The sequence below is a fragment of the Vulpes vulpes genome, chromosome 3 (assembly GCF_048418805.1).
Source record: "Vulpes vulpes isolate BD-2025 chromosome 3, VulVul3, whole genome shotgun sequence".
Classification (NCBI taxonomy): Eukaryota; Metazoa; Chordata; class Mammalia; order Carnivora; family Canidae; genus Vulpes; species Vulpes vulpes.
Window position 1 is genome coordinate 38923078 of NC_132782.1, and position 24298 is coordinate 38947375.

The 24298-nt window shown below is 42.6% G+C and overlaps 1 long non-coding RNA gene and 1 pseudogene across 2 annotated transcripts in view; one reads left to right on the forward strand and one right to left on the reverse strand.

Annotated features, from left to right (window-relative positions):
- Positions 1 to 226: 226 nt before the first annotated feature.
- LOC112926695 (isocitrate dehydrogenase [NAD] subunit beta, mitochondrial-like) lies at positions 227 to 5625 on the reverse strand (annotated as a pseudogene).
- Positions 5626 to 18143: 12518 nt separating this feature from the next.
- Positions 18144 to 24298, forward strand: part of LOC112926669 (uncharacterized) — a 47641-nt gene continuing 41486 nt past the window's right edge. For both annotated transcript variants that reach the window (XR_003236393.2, XR_012000367.1), the window contains exons 1-2: positions 18144 to 18992; positions 19810 to 19926. This is a non-coding gene — a long non-coding RNA (uncharacterized lncRNA). The remainder of the gene's footprint in view (positions 18993 to 19809; positions 19927 to 24298) is intronic.

The window sequence follows — 24298 nt, forward strand, 5'->3', positions numbered from 1 at the left end:
GGTGGGACCTATGGGTGAAGCAGAGCATCAATGACCACCTCAGTGAAGTCTTGGCAGGTGGCATAGCCATCCATGTCAGAAGTTCAAACCTGTAGGGGAGAATTGTCATCATCCCTGTGGCCTAGGCCCTATCCCTAACCTACCTCCCTCCCCCAATACACAGTTCCCTAAGGAAGCCAGCTCCAGGACAACCTAGGCTCTGTCCAGAATATTATGGTCTAAAGATTTAAGAACGCTTTTCTGGCCCACTGTACTGAAGGGATGTGTAGGTAGTATGTCCTTGTGAGGTTGAAGGGAATAAAGGGTCTAGCTGATGGGGGTGCAGGTGGCCGATGACAGACTTGAAGTCGGTTCTCGTGCCATAACTGCTCATGTCTCGAGTCCACATCTTGCCAACTTTGATCACCTTCTTCACTGCCTCTGCAATCATGTTGGAGTGATACTCGAGACTGAGATGCCGCAGCGTGTTGGAAGCTGCTGGCAGCGTGGCTGTGGGGTTGGCTGTGTTCCTGCCCAGCACCCGGGCAAATGGGTGCCGGGCGCCCATCTCAAAGACTGCATACTCTGCACTGTAGCTCTCACCAGGGACCACACCAGCTCCCCCAATCAAGCCAGCAGCCAGATTGTCAATAATGTTCCCGTAGAGATTGGGCATCACCAGCACATCAAACTGGTAAGGATTCTGCACCAGCTGCATACAGCAGTTGTCTATGATCGTTGTCTCAAACTTGATTTTGGGGTACAGTTCAGCAACTTCCTCACAGCATTGCAGGAACAACCCATCCCCCAGTTTCATGCTGTTGGCCTTGTGGACAGCTGTGACCTTGCCCCCGCCCCCCCCTTCTTGGTGGCATAGTCAAAGGTAAACTTTGCAATCCACTGAAGTTTGGTTCGAGTGACAGTCTTCAAGCATTCACTCACAGCCCTCGCACTCTCATGTTCCAATGAGCTGTATTCCCCTTCTGTCTGCTTTCGAATGGTCACTAGATCTAGACTGTTGTGTTGGGCCTTGTACCCAGGAAGTGATTTCACGTGGACTATGTTGGCAAACGAGTCCAACGTAGGCCTCAGCCGCATATCGTAGGGGGCTAACTCCCCCTTATACTCCCTCGGGGTATGGATCTTTCCAGCGATGGCCACCTTGTTCTCCTTCATGGACTCAACACCTGCTCCAGCTTCTCCTAGATGCCATATTCTGCACCTCGCTCAGGTGATGCTCCTGGAACTCCGCTGGGACAGAGGCAGCCTGGAACACCTCCTTGATAGCGTGCCTCAGTTCAGGCCCCACAGGTCTCCTGGCAGCAGAGTCATGGGCAAGGCGCCCTGCACCCCCATGCCCTTGGCCTGGCTCCACAAGGCACTCTGGGCCGTGGCCGAGGCACCCAGGGGCTCACACCACTGAGGGCTGCCGTTTTCGCTGCACCAAGTCACGTGGGAAGTCTTGTTTTGTTTTGTTTTGTTTTTAATCCAAAATTAGGTCCTTATAGGTAGTATGACTAGAAATTAACCTTCGGATTTCCTTTTCAAAAGTATGTCTTGATTTTCTGCTGTCTTTAAGAAAGTCAGAAAAACAATGTAGAGGACAGTGCACCTACAATTCAAACTGCAGAAATGGTGAAGAAATCATTTAGGCCTCTCCTTCGCTAATGAAAGCGAGGTGATGTCTTTCCTTTGCTTCACATCAGACCCTATAGAAGGAAACCACCTAACTTCCTAGGCATTGTATTCCAGAAGGCTGTTTGGTTGTTTGGCTTTTTTAAAAATTAATTAATTAATTTATTTATTTATTTATTTATTCCTGAGAGACAGAGAGAGAGAGGCAGAGACACAGGCAGAGGGAGAAGCAGGCCCCATGCAGGGAGCCTGATGTGGGACTCGATCCCAGGACCCCAGGATCATGCCCTGAGCCAAAGGCAGATGCTCAACCACTGAGCCACCCAGGTGTCCCTGGAATGCTGTTATTTTGTACTTAGGAAATGCTTTCTAATTTGTCTTAAATTTGTCTGCTTTCAGTAGATATTTATAGAATACCTATAGATTTTCTCAGATATCTATTTCTAGCTTAAATAATCTCAAGTCTCTTCAAAATTCTTCCATTATAGCCATTTACCAAACTTTATTACTATTACTACTAATAATCTTGTGTGTGTGTATATATATAATCTTGTATAATATGTATATTATATAATATATATAATATGTATATTATATATATATATATAATCAGTGTCAGTATTTATGATGTGTCTATTAGGTCTTTTCCTTCTAGGTCTTTTTAACCACTTCAATTTCTTTTAACTTAGAAAATAGGTCTTTGCTCAATGAATTACCTAGGGTTCCCTTTATCTTTTACATATGTGTGTATATTGCATGCATCTTTATAAACGCTGGAGGTTAAGAATGTGTGGCTTATTATCACTCTGCATAAATACTTGATTCCTAAAAATGCTTTTTTTCCATTTATGTGACTCAGGTAGGGAGAAAACTTCAAAGTTGGATTTGAACTTGAGATGGTTCAGATGAATTATGAATGAATTATATTTTTGTCTCTGCAAAAACATAATTCTGTGTGTTATTTTTCTCCTATTTTGCATTATAAAAGCCATCCCTGTATCTGTAGCTGTCTGGAGTTTGATGATTTGGTTATTTCACCCTCTGGCTAGTGTTGTACAGACATCTTTTGGTTATATGAGGAAATAGACACTCTAGTAGTTTAGAATGAAGCTCTGGAGAGAACCTGGTTTTGTCCCTGGGACCTCCCTCAGTATAAACTAAGGGTGAGGAAAACCCATTATGAAGGCCTGTTGTGAGCACTTGTGTGAATGTAGCAGAGAAAATAAAATCATTTATAATTCCCCTTCACTTTATAAAGAAGGCTTCTAATTTGCTAGCAACTGGAATACAAGTGTGCAGGTTGGAGGGGAGAGACTGAGGGAAGGAAAGGCACCAGTGGGGCCAGGAACTCTGTGGGGTGAAGGGTGAAAACCCCAGGTGGTAGCAACACTGGAGAGTCAGCTCTGATTTGGATGTTTGCAGCAGTTTGCTGAACATGTCTAGTGTAAGACCCCTTTACTGTTTCTCCTTTGAGACCTGTAGTAAAATCTATTTTTTTAAATATGCAAATGCTGGGAATGACTGTGTTTCTTGTGTAAAACAGGGCAGGGACCTAATGTCCTAATTGGTGTGGGTAGAAGACAGAGTCAGCCTGTAAGGGTGAGTGACAGCCTATATCTTCATTATGAAGGAAAACACTTAGGGCACTGCCTGGCAGGTCTAGGAGTCTAAAAACCCTTCTGCACCCATTGTCTGAGAGAGAAGAAGGTGTTTTGTAACAGGGAACAACAGTGGACATTTATGACATTGGAACAGAGTTGTATCTGCAAAGGTCTGTGCTATAATAATTAGAGACGAAGGAGCTGGCCATTAGCACAATTAAAGAAGACATTGTTTCTTAAAGTCTGAGGCTTGAACAATTGGACACAGAAAGACTATGAATTCACACATAACATAACGAAATGAAATGTTTGAGTAAGGACTCAGGCTAGCATGTGATCTGGTTCCATGAGGGGCACAGAGACCGAGCAGTAGATGATATTAAACTAGGCTATGACAGTACAAGAATCTGGATGGGACTGAAGATTCCTCAGTAATTTCTCCAACCACTTCTGATTCACAGTTTCTTCTTAATTGAGCACAGTTTGGGGATGATACAGTTTTATTTATATGCTATGTAACATTGGTTTTGTTTTGGCCTTCATGTAAATGTTTGTTAACCTATCACAAATCACTTCTTAGTGTGAGATTGGTTCTTCTTAATTAAATTTTTTATAAAAGTCTTAGAAAAAACATTTAGGTACCTACCCTTGATAGATACAAGATTATATTTATGGTTATGTTTCTGAATCCCAGAAGGTAGGGTAGGTAAGTAGTTATCCTTATGAAAACCTGGCTCAGTAAAACTCATTTCTTCATCATTGTGACATGGGCTTGTGAATTGTACTTTGTGTGTGTGTTTGGCAATTCAGGTTTTTTTTTTCCCCCCAAGATCCTTTCCCTAATTAGAAAAGTAATACACATTCTAGAAACAACACAATATGGGAAAGCATAAAGAAAAAAATGAAAGCCATACTTAATCTGACCACCCAGAAATAAAACCTTTGTGGCCCTGCCATGTTTAACTTTGAGTTTTGGAAATTAAGTTGATGAACTCCATAAAGAACAGTTCTGGCAATCACAGATTTGACCCTAGCCAAGATTGAAGTATGTATGTCCTTTAAAATTCTCGACATTCGGGATCCCTGGGTGGCGCAGCGGTTTGGCGCCTGCCTTTGGCCCAGGGCGCGATCCTGGAGACCCGGGATCAAATCCCACATCGGGCTCCCGGGGCATGGAGCCTGCTTCTCCCTCTGCCTCTCTCTCTCTCTCTCTATCTCTGTGACTATCATAAATAAAAAATATATATCTTAAAAAAAAAATTCTCGACATTCACAGGAGACATCTTCAGTGTTTTTCCAATTGTTTCTTAAATATTCTAGGATTTAAGTATTTGGAACTGCAGAAATGAACATTTTATGTATTTTTTTAAAGATTTTATTTACTTATTCATGAGACACACACACACCGAGAGAGAGAGAGAGAGAGAGAGAGAGAGACTCAGATACACAGGCAGAGGGAGAAATAGGCTCCATGCAGGGAGCTCAACGTGAGACTCAATCCTGGTTCTCCAGGATCATGCCCTGGGCTGAAGGCGGCACTAAACCGCTGAGCCACCCAGGCTGCCCCAAACATTTGATGTATTAAAATTACCTTTAACCAGTTACTTTTTTGCTTAATTTGTTTAACGACCAAACTTGAATTGTATTAATTGCTTGAGGTGTCCTAATATAGCCATACATATGTATGAAAGAGCAACAAGAAAAAGCATCCCTTTCTCTCCCTTATTATCATAGAAAAAGGGGACTTCTTTTCTCCTTTTGTTATTATATACCTTTTATTGCAAGTGCACTGTATATTACCGTATTTTAACCTCTTTACATGTTGTCTGTGCTGCTTTTCTGATTTTACTCGAATAAATAAGCTGGAAATAAGTGAAGAATGTAATTTTAAATAATTAGGACTTGATATCCTAATTATTATTACTACCCATCTCACTCTGTAATAATTTTAAAATTATTAAATTCTCCAGGCAAAGTCAAAAACACTAAGCCTGCTAGGGAATCTGTATCCATGGGTACTCTAGAGTGTTTGATATGAAATTTTATACAGGAGGACTTGCCTAGAAAGATGAAGTTCTGTGAGAGGGAGGTGTTCTGGGGATGTGTTTAACCCCCTCTAGTGGAGAGAAGAAGAGTAGGGAAAATTCTCCAAATATTTTGATTAGCCTGCAAAATTGATCTAATTAGATGATTTTCTCTGAACACATTAGACTTGCTAATTAGACTTCAGTTAGTTAAGCAATAGAAAGCTGGTCACCATTAAAAAAAAAACCCTCTAATTTCCTACACACTTAAATCATCTTTACAGAGATATTTAGAAATTAACTGAAATGTCATTAGCATATTTCATTTCTTAGTCAAACCAAACAGGACAGATCCTTGATATAGAAAACACAGCTACTTACTTCATCTTTAGAAAACTTTTAAAAAGTGTGTCTTTGGCCAGATTTCTTCTCAAATCACTGTTTTAGGACAAAATCTTATCATTTCTAATAACAATCATCTACCAAAGAGGGGAAAAAATATCTGTGATCCTTGCTACTGCTGTGTTCAAGAAGAAAAATGTGTCTTATGAAGGCGTCTTCAGCTGGCATTTGTCATGAATTGATGGACATCTGTTCAGCTTGGGCATTGTGCAGCTCAAAACACATTTATTCCCTTAGCATTCTTAGGGGGCTCTGTGCATTCGCCTGATGCCAAAGATAACATCTAGATCAGCAATTTCTCATAAATCATTGGAACATGGAACATGAAACAAGACGAAGAAATCAGGAATTCAATAATAAATATGGCAAGGTGCACAAACAAGAGAATTGAAACCAGATGAAAAGGAGCTTTTCAGTACAGAAGGTCAAGGAACGCTTTTCCCCTGCTCCCTCAAAGCCTTAGAATAATCCCTCTGATTGTGCTTTCCATCCAGCCATCAGCTTACTGCTCTGAGTTGGTTTTGGAATATTTATGTGACGGATTTAAGGCTTTAACATAAGACTGCAAAATTAGTGTAGTTTATTTTAGTTTGCTCAAGGCCCCAGGCCATTATGCAATGAAGAGGAAAATAGTGTTCCGTGTACTTTAAGGAGTCCTGTGCCCACATGCCTTGAAATAAGTTCTAGATACGTGTATATACATATAATTCAACTTATACAATAGATTTTTTTAGACTTGAAACTACATATGTGTTAAAAAAAAGTAATGTGAATAATTTTGTTTATAAACAAAATGTCAGAATTTCTCAGGAGCCATCTTAAGAAGATATACTTATTCTAACAATGTTAACATTCCTAAATATGTTATAGGAATAGCTCTTTGGGTCTTGCAAAGCTTTAGTCTGCTTTTAAAATAGCCTCTGTAGTAGCAAATCATCATTTGTCAGTGAGTTTGAACTTTTAGAAACATAGTCATTTGGTAACAAGTATGATAAATGATATAGGTGAAATGATTTTCTTACTAAATACAATGTAAAATAGTAAATTAACAATAAGAGTGGTTTTGAAAGCATTTCTGAGGAAAAGTTACAAAATATAACCTATGCCTCCCTATACAATTATTCCATTTACGAGGTGAGCATTGAGACTTTTGGATTCTGTTTCACCTTTTAACAAAGAACCTTTTTACTTTTATTTTTAATATTTTAATTTAATTTTTAAAGATTTTACTTATTTATTTATTTGACAGAGAGAGCACAAGCAGGGGGAGTGGTAGGGAGAGGGAGAAAAAGGCTCCCCATGGAGGAGGGAGTCTGACCCTTATGCAGAGCCTCCATGCAGGGCCTCTATTCCAGAATCCCGGGATCATACCCTGAGCCAAAAGCAGATGCTTAACCGACTAAGTCACCCAGGTGCCCCAATTTAACTTGATTTTAAGTGCATGATGGGAACTCACTTTTAAAGAGCATCCTACATATCAGGAGGGCATGAGATGTAATGAGCACTGGGTGTTATATAAGACCGAGGAATCACTGACCTCTACCTCTGAAACTAATAGGACACTGTATGTTAGTAAATTGAATTCAAATAAAAAAATAAAGAGCATCCTGAAGCAGTCATTACAAACTAAAGAAATTATTTATTATGTGAATAAAAAAATAAGTAGTTGATCACTTTGCAAGTTTAGTTGTATAAATACTTGTATGTTATTGTTTCTTTTTTAATCCAGATGTTTTTTTCATGGCATATTTTGTGATTAAATTAACTTTAAAATACTGAGTTGATTCATTTTGGTCCCTTGCCAGTCTCCTTAAAGTTGTTTGTTTACCCTTGATTTCAGTTTCCCATATCAGCCTTATCAGAACTGAAGCCTTGCAACACAGGCAGATGGATCTTTGGATCTTCGATCCACCTCCCTCAGTGCCCCTCTGAGCTGCTTTCAAGGATGACTTCTTTCCATGTGGAGATGCATTTCTCCCCTATGATTGTCACAGGGAAAAAACTGCCTAATTCGGTTTTGTCTTCTAGGTTTATTTTCCTTTTATTTCTTCTTTTAAAGATTTTATTTATTTATTCATGAGAGACACAGAGAGAGAGAGAGGCAAAGACACAGGCAGAGGGAGAAGCAGGCTCCATGCAGGGAGCCGGATGTGGGACTTGATTCCAGGACCTGGCGATCAGGCCCTGAGCCGAAGGTAGATGCTCGACTGCTGAGCCACCCAGATGTCTCATCTCCTAGGTTTCTTTCTTTCTTTTTTAAAGATTTTATTTATTTATTCATGAGAGATACAGAGAGAGAGGCAGAGACATAGGCAGAGGGGGAGAAGCAGGCTCCATGCAGAGAGCCCAACATGGGACTTGATCCCAGGTCTACAGGATCATGCCCTTGGCCAAAGACAGGTGCCAAACCACTGAGCCACCCAGGTGTCCCTAGGTTTCTTGATACACAGGTAGGCACTGTCACTTGTGTAGGTATAGGTATAACACCTGGATCCAAGTCCCAGCCTCCTACCTGCCAACTGTGTGATCTCATCCATGTTGCTAAATTGCTCTGTATCTCAATTTTCTCTTGGGAAAATTGGAAAAACTCATAGTTTCTAATGTATAAGTTGTAAGGTTGAAATGAGTTAACATATTTAAAATGCTTGGTACATGGTGAGTCTCAGTGAACATTTGACATTATTATTACATTAAAATAAATATACAGAGGGGGCCTTATTGCTGTCATTAATTTCTTTATAATTTAGAAATTTATGGAGGACATTTTCTCATGCCTGTAAACGTATGTCATAGCTGATAGTATTTCAGCTTATGGATGCATCATGATTTACTCATTAATCCCTTGTGTTTCTATCTTTTTGCTGTTTTAAGTAATGTGATAAATTTGTTTATCCTTGTTTTCTTAAAATAGTAGTGGTTTCTGAACAATTTCATAGGGTGTGTACATTTTTAATCCTTTTGATATTTTCTTTCCAAATTGGCCGTAGAAATATATCAATTTATATTCACATCTGTAGAGATGATGTGGATCTCCATAGCCTGTTGTGCACACTTCCATCTGCTTACCCAGCGTAATCTCTCCTCCGCTATGTTGGCCTACTAACCACCTCTGCATTTTACTGGTCTCCTCTCATAGAAAAATAGCTTTTACTGTTTCAGTCACTCAAATCATAATCAATGATGAATATATTAGGGATATAAGTATCCCAAATGTTTGCTCTTTCACATTACCTTTGTCTTTAATCTTGGGTCCGTTTCTTCTGTCCCTTCTCCTTTTTCCTTACATCTTGTTATGTATCTGTCTCTCCAGAAAGGTTCAAGTTCCAGCCTCAGGAATGTTCTTCAGACGTGCCATCACCAGACTTCTTAGAAGCCGAGGGTCACTGCAGCACAAAAATCTGATGCTCCTTTAAGCCAGATGAAATGTAAGAGGGAAAGGAGGAAGGGTTAGAATTTTTAAAAAAGCAAAGAAAAACCATAAAATAAGGGACAAAACAGGCACAGACAGGAGGAACCTCTATTTTGGGGCATGATTTTAAGGTAGAGATCATATATGGAAACGTTGTTTATATACTTAAATGAAAACATAATCAGGAGACATTTTTAAGTGTAAAAACGAGGCGTGGAATATGTGTCGAACACCGTGTTCCTATTTGCATTAGAAAATGGGGTGTAAGAATTATGTGTCTTCCTGGTTTATGCATACTACCCCTCTGACGGAACACAAAAGACTCTGGTGGCTCTCGTGAAACCCTGGAGAGGCAAACTGGGGAGTGGTGAACAGGGATGTGTAAAGATTCTTTTTCTCTGTCCTTTGGTACTGTTTGAATTTGAACTACATGAATGCGTTGACTATTTGAAAGCAGGAAAGTAAAATATGTGAGAACTTCTCTCTCATATGTGAATATCTTGTGTTACTCAACTTTTTGAGGGTGGTATTCTTCTTAGAACCTACTTCCTTCCTTTATCCCAAACTGTCTCATTAGTGCACATCATAAAGATTCCCTGAGACTAAAAGGCATTCTTCTGATGTAATTATTAATTATAATTTCAATTATCCACAGGCTAAATATGATAAATCTCTGTCATATGAAATCTTTTCTTTTTCTTATTTTAAGTAGGCTCCAGGCCCAGCATGGAGACCAATGCAGGGCTTGAACCCATGACCCTGAGATCAAGACCTGAGCTGAGATCAAAAGTCAGACACTTAACCAACTGAGCCACCCAGGTGCCCCTCGGCTATGTAAAATCTTTGCAGGTTATCTTCCTTTTCATTTTATGTTAGGAGAAAACTAAGGACTTGTGGCTTCAGGGAACAGCAATTATTTCCAGGTTTCATAGAATCAGTGGCAGGCAAAAGAGCCAAGCTTTCCTTTATTTTCCTTTTCTTCTTTCTTTCTTTCTTTCTTTCTTTCTTTCTTTCTTTCTTTCTCTCTCTCTCTCTCTCTCTCTCTCTCTCTCCTCATTATGTTTGGGCTCCCACAGCTATATATTCTAAAAACATTTGGCTTTTTTTTTTTTTGGAGGTACTTTAATCAAACACAACTCGAAATGATTCACTTGGACAAGTGGTCTTAACAGCAAGGAAAACAAACACTTTATGAAAACAACATCTATAAGACCAAGCCTCCTGTCTTTTATCTTTACTATTTTCTCTGAGTCTGGCATGAAATAGACACACACCAGCCTCCACAGGGGGTTAAATAGAGAACCATCCAAACATCACAATATGCCGTCCAGAATTTTGATGACTTCCATTCCCTGACTCTGGTGCACAATGCCTGGCTCGTGGTGCAGAGACCATGATGTCCTGCCCCGGACAGATATTTGCAGTGGGTGCCAGAAACAGCGGTTCTCTCAACCCCGCCCCCCTCTCCCCCGGCAAAGATGCACATGTCTTAGAGCAAGCCTCCATCCTTTTTCTAAGGAACTGAGCATAAATAGTGTGTTTTACGTCTGGCTTAAAGTCCATTTTTGCTCCATCTTGGAGGGTCTTAGCTCCCGCTTCATTTTAGGTCAGTTTCAGCACTTATTGTATCTCGCTTGTTTAGTTCACTAAGCTCTTACATCAAATATGGGAATGGAGGGAGAATTAAAGGTTCTGGAGGATCTGCCTTTAGAGGGGGAACAGGACAAAAAGGGCTAAGGCTTGGGTTCCTGGATTTTCAGATCTCAGAGAAAAGAACCTTCTCTGAAATCCAAACTCAGAGACCACACAGTAGCCTTTAAATCCAGATGGGTCTTGTATAGGGAGAAAATACTACGTGGAAGTACACTGAATTGAGTAGAGTTGTGGGTATTCCTATATTCTTTATAGCTTTTTATACTTTTCAAATTTCCTACCGTGAGCCTACAACTTCATAGGTCTGTAGGTTGGAGGACTTATGTTATCTCTTGGAATCTCTCTCTTAGAAAGGATCTTGAAAATGTAGGTAAGAGTAAGCATTTTTAAGATTTGACATGAAATGAGACCATAATCAGTGCCTGACATGGAGTTGTTGCTCAGTGAACACTGGTCTCTTCACCATCGGGCTCTTCATCTTCCCTGTTCATTAGAGTCCGTGGTTTGATTTAGGACCAGCAGGGAGGTCACTTCTGTCAGAGAAAGTCTGTCCACCCCAGCAGTTCTCAGATTTTAGCATGAGTCAGAAGCACCATGGGGGCTTGTCCAAAGCAGACTGCCGGGGGTGTCATCTCTCAAGTTCCTGTCTCCCCAGGCCCGAGCTGAGGGCTGAGAATTTGCATTTTTAACAGGTTCCTGGTGATGCTGCCGCTGCCGGTCTAGAGGCACACTTTGAGAACTGCGGCTCTGCAAGATGCACAACAAAGGTCAATTTCAAATCACTCTGAGTATAAATCTCTGATCTCTGTCTTTCCTCCTTCACCTCCTCCTGATTCATTTTATTTCATATTTGGAAGTTATAGAAACCACCAAACTCTGTGTGTTTTTCCCCGGTCTGTATTTTTTTGTCGACAGCTCAAGTCTCTTCTTAAGTCAAAAAAAAAAAAAAAAAAAACAAAACAAAACAGGAGAGAGCAATAATGTTGTTATGCTTTAAGTATCTTGTTTCATTTAGATACCAAGAGAAAGAGAAACAAGCATTCTCTGGACATTCACTAATCTCAACTGATGTTGTCTACTAATAAAAGATAGTCTCTTTGATGACCGGTGCCTAAAAAAAAATATTGGAAACTCTATAGGCACCCTGGTGCCAAGAAACATTTTTGACATTTAGGACTTGTTTAATCTTTTATCAATATAAATATTTGAAAAATAAAATGATCAGGAAAATGGCTAAGGAAAACATTTCAGGTCAGTGCTTGGAATAGCAGGTCATGTTCAGCGCGGAGCCTGTAAAAGCCCTCTTTGTCCTCCTAAACTCTGTAGGATAGAAGTTCTTTGCTTGGGACCCTGAAGTCAAGTGCAAGATGGTCTATTTGCTTATGTTCATTTTTTCTGGGAAGGTGGTTCATGTTTTCCAATGGATGGTCAAAGGGACTTTGACTCAGAAAGGGTTAATGCTGCCTTGGAGACTTGCTTGATCAAAATAATTTCGTGGTGAAGAAAGCAAATTTCTAGCAAGGGAGAAGTAGCTGGTAGGATGAGCTGGTGTGTGGCCCACTGAAAGATGAATGAGGAGTGAACTCTACCAATGAACTGTGGCAGAGAACCATTTTTATTTCCCTCATCTATAACACAGAAGTAATAAAATACTTACCTAATGGAGCCGTTGTCGAATTCAATGAGTTATTTGCAAGGCCCTCAGGATAGTATCTCGTATATGGTGGATGCTAAATAAACGGTAGCCAGTAGCAGTGGAAGTCCTAGCGTGCCTTATGGTGAGCGCTACAGAAGCACCAGAAGCAAAGATCTCCAGCATCTTTTGGGTTCCAACTGAAGGATCAAAGGTCTCCTGTGAGGTAGTGTTATTACCCTCATCTTACTAGTAATGACACTGAGGCTCGTTTCCAAAAGGACTCAGGGCAGGCTGTTATTTTATGCCGTGTCCGTGTATTAGAGCCATATTTTCTGTCAGTAAAATTGTATCATATCATTCTGTAAGGTACATATGAATATTTCACCCATTGTGTTTTGTAGGGAGCACTGTGATTTCCAAGCACTCAACCTTTCAAACAAGTATGAGAAGCACTGGTCAAAGTGCTGTTTTGGAAAATAGCCTACTAAAGGCTGGGAATCCCAATAATCTGGTACTGAACCCATGATCTACCTACTGAACCACTTCCCTGGCTAGGAGTAACACTTGTCTCCCTATATTATTCTCCTTAGAATTAGTTTTGTATTTAACCAAAAACTTAGCTTAAAAAAAATAGAAATAAAATGCACATTGACACACAGCAACAGCACATTTATACTACTTAAAATACGTGTTTTCTGAAAAAGGTGACATCAGACTCTGAACCAGATAGTATTTTTTTAAAGATTTTATTTATTTATTTATTTATTTATTTATTTATTTATTTATTGGGGGGAGAGAGAGGGAGCGAGCACATGTGAATGGGGGAGGGGCAGAGGGACCGAGCAGTAGAGAATCCCAAGAAGACTCCATGGTGAGTATGGATCCCAACTTGGGGCCTGATCTCAGGACCCCAAGATCATGGCCTAAGCCAAAACCAAGAGTCAGATGCTCAAGCTACTGAGCCACCCAGGCACTCCAGCACTTACACTCTGGTGATGATAACACTCAGCAGAAATACTTACTATTACTCTCAGCTAATGAATCTCCTGTGTTTTTACAGTGCCTTCTCTTAGAAAAGGACTTCACAAATGGAGGAGTTAGGTTCTTGCTACTTGAAGTGTGATCTACACCCCAGTAGGATCAGCATCCCCAGAGAGCTGGTTAGAAATATCGGAATCTCAGGCCCACCCAGACCTGCCTCATCAAAGGTACATCTTAATAAGATCCTCAGGTGATTCATAGGCACATTAATATTTGAGAGGCATTGGTTAGGTAGCCAGAAAGTTTCTTCTGGAGATTATAAGCACATTTCCAGGGTGTGGAGATGGTTTCTATTTCCTACCTCTCTTCTTTCCAGCATGTGTGCAGGTTGGTACCAAGTGTAGCTCTTGGCTTGCTGGAGCTGCTCTCTTATTCTCCCTTTGTGGTTTCCGACTTATGCTGCATGTGAGGATGTGCCCCACTTCGACCAGGGTTATTTGCCACCTTCTCCTGAAAAAGCCCAGAGTCCAGAGAATTCAGAGACTAGGCAGCAGCAGTCCTCCAGTTGACCAAAACCTTCTGGTTGAGCACTACGGGGCAAAGTATTAAGGCTGCACTCCCCAGTGACAGAGCTTCTAGAGCAAATTTATTTATTTTTAAGATTTTATTTATTTATTCATGAGAGACACAGAGAGAGAGGCAGAGACACAGGCAGAGGGAGAAGCAGGCTCCATGCAGGGAGCCCAACATAGGATTCGATACTGGATCCCAGGATCATGCCCTGAGCCAAAGGCAGCCACTTAACCTCTGAGCCATCCAGGCGTCCCTAGAGCAAGTTTAAAATGACTTAAAAATGAAAGAAATTGCCACTGACGACTCCAATCCATAATAATTAGGAGCTTGCTGGAGGGAAGGAGAGATTGGGAAGTGATAAGCTGAGAGAAATTTAAAATTGCAACACTGTTTTGACTTTTGGTTTTAACCCCTTGCTGGGGTCCTGTTCTAGCTAAAGGTGAGCCATGTACCTAACAGAACTTCTGTGTTTGGTCAAAGTACTTTACCCCATATTCAAGGGTGATGATTTTCAGGGAGCATGTTTGTATTGGGGAAGCAAATTTGATCCCACTATTGGTCAAGAATAAGGTGACCAAGTGGATTCTGGAACTGTCATTTCAATGTCAGTATCACAAAGGATTTAGAATTGTTATTATATTGTATTGTTACTGTTATTAAAATGGTCCCCACACTTGGGGAAGAGGCACCCCAAAGGAGATAGCAAATGTTGGCAGGTCCCCAAAGAGAAGAAGAGAGAAAACAGAGTAGGCTTCATGGGTGGGAACCAAGAAAGATAATCCTTTGGGGGCCAGCCTTTGACAGGGCAAAGAGCCCCGACACTCTGCAGCAGAAAGCCCGATGTGGTCTGTCAGGCTTGGGGAGGTATGTGGTTTGTTGGAGGTCACGGAGCTAGAAAGAGGCAGAGCGGGACTAGAATCAAGTCCGGTGAGCTCCTTGGCCTGGAGAGGTCCAGGCTAGGAAAGAAAGTTTACTTTTAAACTTAGCTGCTTCAGAATCATGTGGAGGGCTTGTTGGAACAGTGCTGGGCTCCACCCCAGAGTGGAGTGTCTGACTCAGTGGGTTTGCAGTGGGGTCTGAAGGACTGCATTTCTAACAAATCCCCAGGCAGTGCTGATGCTGCTGGCTCAGGGACCAAACTCCGAGAACCTCTCTCCTATTGGCTCGCTACTACTAGAAGGGCAGTCCTGATAATGCCTTCCTGACAGGCCATTATTATGGTCCTAACCTCCTAAGTGGGGGTTGGCCTGCTAAACTATAGCAGAGAAAAATATTAATGCCCAGTGGGGATAGGAATGACCAATGTATGCATTTTCAGATTTCTCCTCCTTTTCAACATCCCTGCTCCTCTTCCCCTTCCTAGCTTCTCAATGGGTGAAGATTCTTGCTTGATGGTTAACTCCTAGGTTCTTTTCAATTGTGCTAAATCCTGGAATTAAGACCAAAGCAAGACTAAAAGAAGCCTGAGAAGCTAAACGGATGTACCCAATGAAGTGTTAAAGGGAGATGGATTAAGAATCCACTTAGGCTGGGCACTGAGAAGAGTCATGGAGGAGAATAGAGAGCAAGAGAGCAAGGAGCTTTGGAGAGTGAGGGGTTCCAGAATAACCAGAGGAGCTGAGAGCAGGAGGGGAAGAGGGGAGAAGTGTTCAGTGGGCCATGGGCCAAATGCCTTTCTTGTCCTTCAGCAGATGCAATTACAGATTGAAGTGTCTTTTTGCTCCTAAACTGTTTCTTTGAATGTAATAACACGTGAATCTGGGCCATGTGGGTCCTGGGATTGATTTGGGACACAGACTTGGTCTGCCAGTAGCGATGATGGCTCTCTTCTGACTCGTCCACAATGCATTCTCTAGTTCTTATTATAATAAGCTGGGAAAGGATGCCCAAGGAAATTTAAGAACTCTGATGTATCTCAGTGTCAGTGATTCCTTAATCTGTGCTAGGATTCTTTGCTGTTACCTCCAAATATTCAGTACAAGCCTATTAGACAAAACAGCATCACCTTGGAGAATGAGGAAAGGGATAGTGTGTCTGCGTTGGGCACACAGTGATCATGGAAAGGACACAGCTGATAAGAGCCGTGATGAGGAGAGCAGAGGGGATGGGAATGAGACCAGAAGAGGAGGAGGTCTGGAACAAGAGCTGGCAGGTGGGTACCAGGATAACGTAAGTGCTCCCAGACAATTTGTGGGAAGCACTGGCTTTCTTAAAGTTATAGTTATTTTGTTTGGCTATTAAGGCAAAGATGATCCCAAAGGCTGGAGAATAGTGGTGCTTCCCAATGGGGAAGAAGAGGGTTGGGTCCTTTATGCAATTTTTGTTAACTTTTGTAACTACATTGAAATGTACAACTGATCTGCCTTGAAACAAGGGGCCATTATGCTAAGAGACAAGTCAGAGCTGGAGGGCTCTGACTTAACAGGAGCCCGGATGTGATGAAGAGAGAGAAAAACCTCATAGGAAAGCTGCATTTTGATATGTTCCCAGGTGGTTTTATCCCGATCAAAGAGGTTTGGACAAGGAATTTAAACATCTGGATTACAAGAACTCTTTAAAGAACACTGGTATTCTCAAAGGACCCTGGAGCCCGGTTTAATGTAACCGGTTAGTTTTTAGACTAAAAACCATCTGCCTGGCTCTGAAAACTTGGAGAGCAGTGTTACTTTCAAGTACACTGACACAATATCAGCTTCTTGCATTTTTTTTTTTTTGGAGGCTCAGCTTCCCATAATCTCAGTTTTGCTGCTCTCATTGAACCCTACTTTCCAGATTGAAAAACTTCAGTTTTTCAGGAATATCCAATTTTGTGATATGTTGTAATTATACTCTTCATTGTCTCATTGTCATATCTATCATTATTGTATATCATCTATGTGTCATAAAAACAGCCTGGATGCACATTCCAGGATGCCCACGCAAGCCGAAACATGATTCTGTTCGCTTCCCACCCCCCACATCCTCCACTTCCTTTTGTCTTCTCCTCTGCAAAGCTGCCCTTCCTTCCCAGCTCCTCTTCTTTTCACACCCACAGAGAACCTGATTCCAGTAGTGAGAAAAACTTGTGAAACAAATATTTTGGTTGTATTACAAATCAGTTGTCATTTGTTTTCCATTTCCTCTAACTATTTACATCTGCCTCCCTGCCTGGGTTTATTTGAAGAGGAGAATGCACACTCAGGCGTTAGTGCAGCAACACAAACGGGATGATGTCCGCAGTGCCACGGCATGCTCAATCTAAGTGTTTGCTGTAAAAGATTTCCATAAGTCAATCGGAGAAAGACAATTATCATGTGGTTTCACTCATGTGGAATATGAGAAATAGTGAAAGGGATTATAAGGGAAAGGAGGGGAACTGAGTGGGAAAAATTAGAGAAGGAGACAAACCATGAGAGACTTCTAACTCTGGGAAACACAAAGGGTTGCAGAAGGAGAGGTGGGCAGAGGGATGGAGTAACTGGGTGACGGACACTGAGGAGGGCACATGATGGGATGAGCACTCGGTGTTGTACTATATGTTGGCAAATTGAATTTAAATTAAAAAAATTTTCATTTTGGCAATATACTTGTAACCTTTTGAAGCGCTCTCTCTGCAGGAGCTATGGGTACAAACAGAGCTCTGCCAGTGGCAACCAACTTTGTAATGTAACACATTTTATAGCCATTTGCTATATTTGGAATTTTGAATCACATGGTAGATTTCATTTTATGTCTTACTTGGTTTTACTCAATATTTTATGATACAAAATTATCTTGTCATAAAATAGCCTTACATGGCCGCATTATACTCCAGTGTACACGGTAATCACCACCAGTTTTTGGGTAGTTAGGTAATTCCCAACTTCTTACCAAGATAAACCATGCTGCCGATGGACGTCTTTGTGAACAAAAGCACCACTTGCACTTGGGACCCTTTTCATGGTATTGTCACCTTCAAGTGGAATCCTTTGGCCAAAGAATTTGAACATTTTGAGGGCTCTTGATGTATATGATCAAATCGGTTTCTGGAAAATCTGCACTGTTTTCCTACTCCATATCCACTACCTCTGACCCTGTCTCCAGCCTCCATGTAAGCTGTGTAAGAACAAAATGTGAAATGCGTGGTATACAGTACTTGGCACCTAGTGGGGACTCAATAAATGGTAGTTGGTCTTGATGGACAAGTGTATTATCACTATCGCCTCTCCCTTCCTCTCTCTGACCCTTCATAGAAGTCCAGAGCTCCCCTGGTGTTCCAGGAGTTTCTCTGTTGTGCCTCATCAGGATGTCCAGAATGATCTGTTCATGTCCTTCCTGCAGGGCACTGAGAGGGACTGACTGAGATGATACATTTCTTGAAACTGGGGTTTTTGGAAAGAAAATGATGCGTGGTTTTACCTGCCCTGGATTTTCAATCAGTGTCTTAGGTCTGTAACTCGGTGGTTCTGAGCTCAGGCTGTACGACAGAATCATTTGGGAACTCTGTAAACAATACCAGAGCATGGCCTTGGTTGGTGGACGGTGGGGCCTCGCCACTGGCATTTTAAACATTCTTCTCAGATGGTTCTAACAGAAGCAATGGCTGAGAACCGTAACCCAAAAGATGAGTGGTTTGAATATTCCAGGTACCACGTGGCATCTACTGACAGACTCATTTGGGAGCTAGATGCCTTTCCTGGTGCCTCTCAAGGATTGGACCAAGAATATGGTATGAAATCCTAAGAGGCCTCAATCTTCAACATGTCGGCAAGTATTTGCTAACATTCTGTTTGCTTAAAAGGCCAGAGAGATCAGCCAACTCCTTCTAGAACAGTTATATTTCTCTCTGCCTTCACAATGACCGCCATAATGCCTCATGAGGGAGAAACTGGAGCTCAAAGTGATTGATTAACTTGCTTGTCAGTCTCTGCTAACAAGAGGCCAATCAAAAATCAAACCCAGAACCCTGAATCCGTGATTCTTCTACCCTTAAAAAAATTGCGTTTGTTTCCTTGTGCTCATCTAACCAATTTTGATTTTAGTTTTTTGCTGTGCAGGGCCGGCATGCTTCCTCATTTTCAAAGAAGCTGGCCTGTAGGAGTGTCCCGCTGTCCCACAAACAACAACTGTGTTTCCATCAGGTATTATGGGTGTGTTCTCGACCTGGCCTAAGAGGAATGTAGCTGTATCTAGTCATCGCTTTATAAATATTGATGAAGAATGGTACAAATGTTTTAAAGGAAACTTTATCTGAAGGAGTGTCTTGGAATTCAGCTGTTTCTTTTCATGTCTTTCAGACCTCCTACCCCTGGCACTGAAATCCAAACAGCTAAGGGTGGGCCAAATCCCAATGTTTATTCACTACCGTGGCACCAGCCATCCTGTCTCTCGTAGGCTTTGGGGCAGGGTGATGCCAGGGATTGCAATCTGCACATTCAGCCATGGTCCCCGAGCTGTGACAAATACCCCATAACGTAGTGGCTCCACTGAAGGAAGCAGTGACTTAGAGGTCACTTTCTTCACTCCTTTTAGTCTAAGGATATAAGAAAAGAAAAAGCCCATTTTTAGCAGAGAAAAACTGAGGCGAGGAAACATCACTCGAGTTGCCTAAGGACAGTCACGCTGGCCGTACTGGAAGGGAACTTGTGCCTTGGATGGTTGTGCCACTCTGGGCCTTCTTTGCCACCTTCCTCATTTTCCTCAGTTCATGGCTCATTTAAAAGCCGGTGACAAAGAAGCCTGCACAGAGGAGTTCATTGCTGCATTGGTTATAATAGCAAAGTTGAAATCAATTTAAATGACAAGTCAGAGGGGGATGGTTAAGAAAAATATAAGACATATTCATTGCCAGAAATACTATTAAAAATAATAGTTAAGGAACAGTTTTTAACAACTTGGGAAAATGCTCCAAATAGAAATGATTTTTTCTGGTTGTTCTCTATCTTCCCAACCTCGAAGCCCGTGTGATACTCAGAATCTGGGCCACTGACCAGTGGGATCATCTGTGCAGGTACAGAACCTCAAGTCCCACCCCGCCCTACTCAATCAGGATCTGCATTTTAACAACACCTCCGGGTGAGTCACACCATTTTAACTTTTCAAAAGCACTGATTTGAGTAAGGAGTTCTCAAAGATTCAGTCCTCACACTTCTTGACTCTAAACACCTTTGTGCCTTGAGTTAGTGATGGGGCATCTGGTGGCATAGGGTTTCTGATCCCACTGGCCTCAGGTATGGCCTTGGGGACTGGCACTTGGGGAAGCCCCTCAAGTGTTTTAAACATGCAGACAAGCTTGAGGTCCGCGGTCTACGTGATTTCCCCTGCGACGGAACTGTAAGTGAAAAATGCGGGACTCCTGGGTGGCTCAGCGGTTGGGTGTCTGCCTTCGGCTCAGGTCATGATCCCGGGATCTGGGATCAAGTCCTGCATTGGGCTCCCTGCGGAGACCCTGCTTCTCCCTCTGCCTATGTCTCTCATGAATAAATAAATAAATCTTTAAAAAAATGCATGCTACCAAAAAGCATATTCTGTGTGATACTGGTTGTGGAAAATTACATCAAGAAAAGATGGAAAGAAAATATACCTTCACAGTAACTATGGTACAATTAGAGGTTGTTTGTGTGTGTGTGGTGTTTGTTTTGTTGTGTTTTTTTTTTTTTGGTTGGGGCGGGAAGTGGGTTTCTTTATGTTTCTCTATATACAGGTAACAAAACCTAGGCCACAGATTCCGATGTGCAAGAGCTGTAACTTTATTTTTATATACTACAAATTAGTTTCTACGTTGAATCCCAATCTGCTTGTGATGAAAACTTTTCAGTGCATTCAGAGGGAGCTCTGTTCAGTCAAGGTTTGCTCAGTCCAGCTGCCACTAGCCTCTGGCAACACTGGGCCAGTTGGAAGAAGTGCCCCTTTCAGCAGCAGCATGCGATGGCAAAGCACCAGCTAGAATTTGGCCTCTTCTTGCTCCCTGGGCAAGGTGTTGTGTAGCAATGAACAACCTGCATTCCCATGTATCACGGTCCTGGGCTCAGCTCATTTAGGACCCCGCTTCTCTATCCAGTGTTTTTGGCAAATTCCAGGAAGGTTGGTGGTGGTGCTGGATCATGAGGGAGGCAAGGAAGGTGGCAAGTCTCACAATTCATCACTAACAACTATCCAGGCTGATGCTGGAGGTTCTTTACTGGTCCAAAGCTTCTGGAAATACCTGGCTGCTCCATGAGCCTCACGGGAAATAGGGAAGTCAGCGAGGCCATCTCATTTCCAGCTGTCTGGGGATCCCCCATGCTGCATTTGGGGTTGCTTCATCCACCTGCCACCCTCCTCAGCTCCCCTTGCATATCCCAGACCCTCCTGTGGGTTTTGTACCCTCTTCCATGGGACTGGCTGGGGAGAACACAGAGCCCCTTCTCAGTGCAATTCTTTGTGTTTCTACCCAGAGAATCCTTTGCTCCCCCGAAGCAGGCAAACTGCCTCTTGCATCACCTGAAAGTGTTCCAAATCTATTGTTTATTCATGGGCTTCCTTCCTGCTGTAGGATTTACAAACCAAACTTTGACTTGAGTCACCAAAGACATACCTCCTTCTTTGTCCAGTTTCACCCTTACCTGGCTTGATAAAAGCCTCCAACCGAATGAAAGAGGGAGGGATTCTCCTAAGGCAACACGGAGGGAAGAAAGATGTTAACATCTTTCAAGGTACTATCCATGCACTTTCCAGATATACGTGTGTAGGTCTTGACGATAAGCCAAGAAAGTGAGCTGCGGGAAAAGTCCTGCAAGAATTATAAAGAAGGCTGTACTTTTCAACCAATCACTCTCCCTTTTTTTCTCTTCCTGCTGGAAGGACAGCTGCTACTGAACACTTCCTGGACGCTTCTCCTGGGCCAGGCACTGTCAAGAGTGTTTTCTATGTGTCAGCTCCTTTAGTCCTCACTATGATAGTCTCATCACCAGATTTGAAATGAGGGAACAGAGACGTGCAGAGGTGACGTAAATCACTCAAGGCCTCGCATCGAGTAACTGGCGAGTGGCACTCGGGATCCAAGGCCGGAGGTTCCCCAGGAGCCCTGCCTGGGACGCGAGGCTGCACGGCTTTCTGCTCTTACCAAGTGTATGACTTCTGTGATCCAAGGTGAGAAGATTCTCGATGGCCACTTGAAGTTCAGAGGCAACGGCCTTTGCTCCCTCACAAAGCCGTTGTGAATATTTATTTTCTAAAAAGTCATCAGTAACTGTGGCTATGTTTTTGCAGGTGGCCTGGTGTCTGTTATTAAAGGGAAGATAAGGTTCAGGGTGAGAACCTGACACTGGTTTTGGCTCCTGCCTCACAGGAAGCCTGGTTTTCTCACTAGATTTTGTTGATCAAAATGGAACAAAGGCCATAAAACCCAACGCGGCGTGAGGAATGCAGCATTGCCTCCTGGGTGCTTACAGACGTTCACGTAGATGTCCAGGGGCAACACGGGTTGTGGGGTGGCACAGAGAGCTTTGTGCCACTTGATTTCATCTCACCTAGTGAAACATTGCTTTCAAGCTCATAGACCCGTGGAATCACTGACAGCCAAGAGCTGGGGAAGTTCTAGTGGGGGGAAACAACACAGGGGAGATGCTTCACCCATGGGTGTTTGGGTGGATACACACAGGTACCCTGGAGGGCTTCTTTGATTGGAAGACAATTGGTGAATTTCTTGCAGAAGCAGCTGGAACAGAGCTGCCCCTTGTATCAGTTCTAAATACACATTCATTTCTGTCCTGTCTCCTTCCATGGAAATTAGAACTGCGCTGTGGTCTAGTCGTAGGAGTTTTGTTCAAGAGCTTTCCTTTCTTTCTTTTCTTTTTTTTTTAATTTTTAAGATAATTTATTTAGGGGGGTTGGGGCAGAGGGAGAGAGAGAATCTTAAGCCGGCTCCACACTCAGTAGAGAGCCTGATGTAGTGCTCGATCTTAAGACCCTGAGATCATGACCTGAGCCGAGATCAAGTCAGAGGCTTAACCAGCTGAGCCACCCAGGCACCCCCAGAGCTTTCCTCTCTGCACAGGCTGCCATAACAGACTGGGCAGCTTACACAACAGAAGTGTATTTTCTCATAGTTCTAGAGGTTAGAAATCCAAGATCAAAGTTCCAGCAAGGTTGTGTTCTCGCAAGGCCTCTCTGCCTGGCTGGTAGAAGGCTGCCTTCCCTCTGTGTCTTCCCATGGCCCTTCCTCTATGTTCATGAAGCAGGAGAAAGAACTCTGGTATCTCGTCTTACAAGGACACTAGTCCTATTGGATTAGGGTCCCATCCTCATGGCCTCCTTTGGTCTTAATTATCTGCTCAAAGGCTTTATCTCAAATAGAGTCACACTGGGGGTTAGGGCTTCAGTAAAGAATTTGGTGAGGGGACATAATTCAGTCCATAACATGTATTAGGTCCTGTGCTAGGAGGTAAGAATAGTGATTTATGATGACATTCTAGCCTCAGGGCTCAGGAGCTCCTACTCTAGGGATTGACTCCATAGCCATTAGAGTCGTAGAGTCGTGGGAGGTACGAGAACTCTGAAGGCCCTGGAAACAGATGCCTGCATCCTGTGGTAATTCCCGTGTGGCTTTAATCATGGCTGTATCTTGAGCAAGCAGATTCCATAAATATTCTGGGTGAGTGGTGGAGGAGCTATTCTCTTGGGATGGTGAAGTTGTACTCAAGGCCCATAAAAGTATTTTTTTAAGATTTTATTTATTTATTCATGACAAAGAGAGAGTCAGAGACAGGCAGAGGGAGAAGCAGGTTCTGTGGGACTCGATCCCGGGTCTCCAGGATCACAACCCAGGCCGAATGTGGTGCTAAACCGCTGGGCCACGAGGGCTGCCCCCATAAGAATATTGATAAGATGAATTTCTGGGAAATCTGAATTAAGAGATGGGAATGAACTTTGGCAACTGGACTAAAACCCAGGACTCTCCTGGAATTCCAAGGTTTTGACCGTCTGGGACAAATTCCCTCATTTGTGCTGCACCATTCCCTCGATTGTAGCCACAGGTCAGAGTGGGAGAGGGGACAGGTCTGTGGAGTGGGAACATCTGAGACGGGGGTTGTGACAACATAGAGAGGCTACTAGCCCTTCTTACATAAGCTGTGCGGAAAAGGGAAATTCTAAAGAAGATACACCAGACAGAGAAAATGTATGCTACACAGACCCAAAGACTTTTATGCTCTGCACTAGATATGACTAAATCTCCACTCCGCAGGGCACCTTGGTGGCTCAGCGGTTGAGCATCTGCCTTTGGCTCAGGTTGTGATTCCGGGGTCTTGGGATGGAGTCCTGCATTGGGCTCCCTGCAGGGCGCCTGCTTCTCCCTCTGCCTGTGTTTCTGCCTCTGTCTCTGTGTCTGTTATGAATAAATAAGTACAATTAAAAAAAACAAAAAACACAAATCTCCACTCTGCAGCCCAAAAGTGTCCTTGAATTT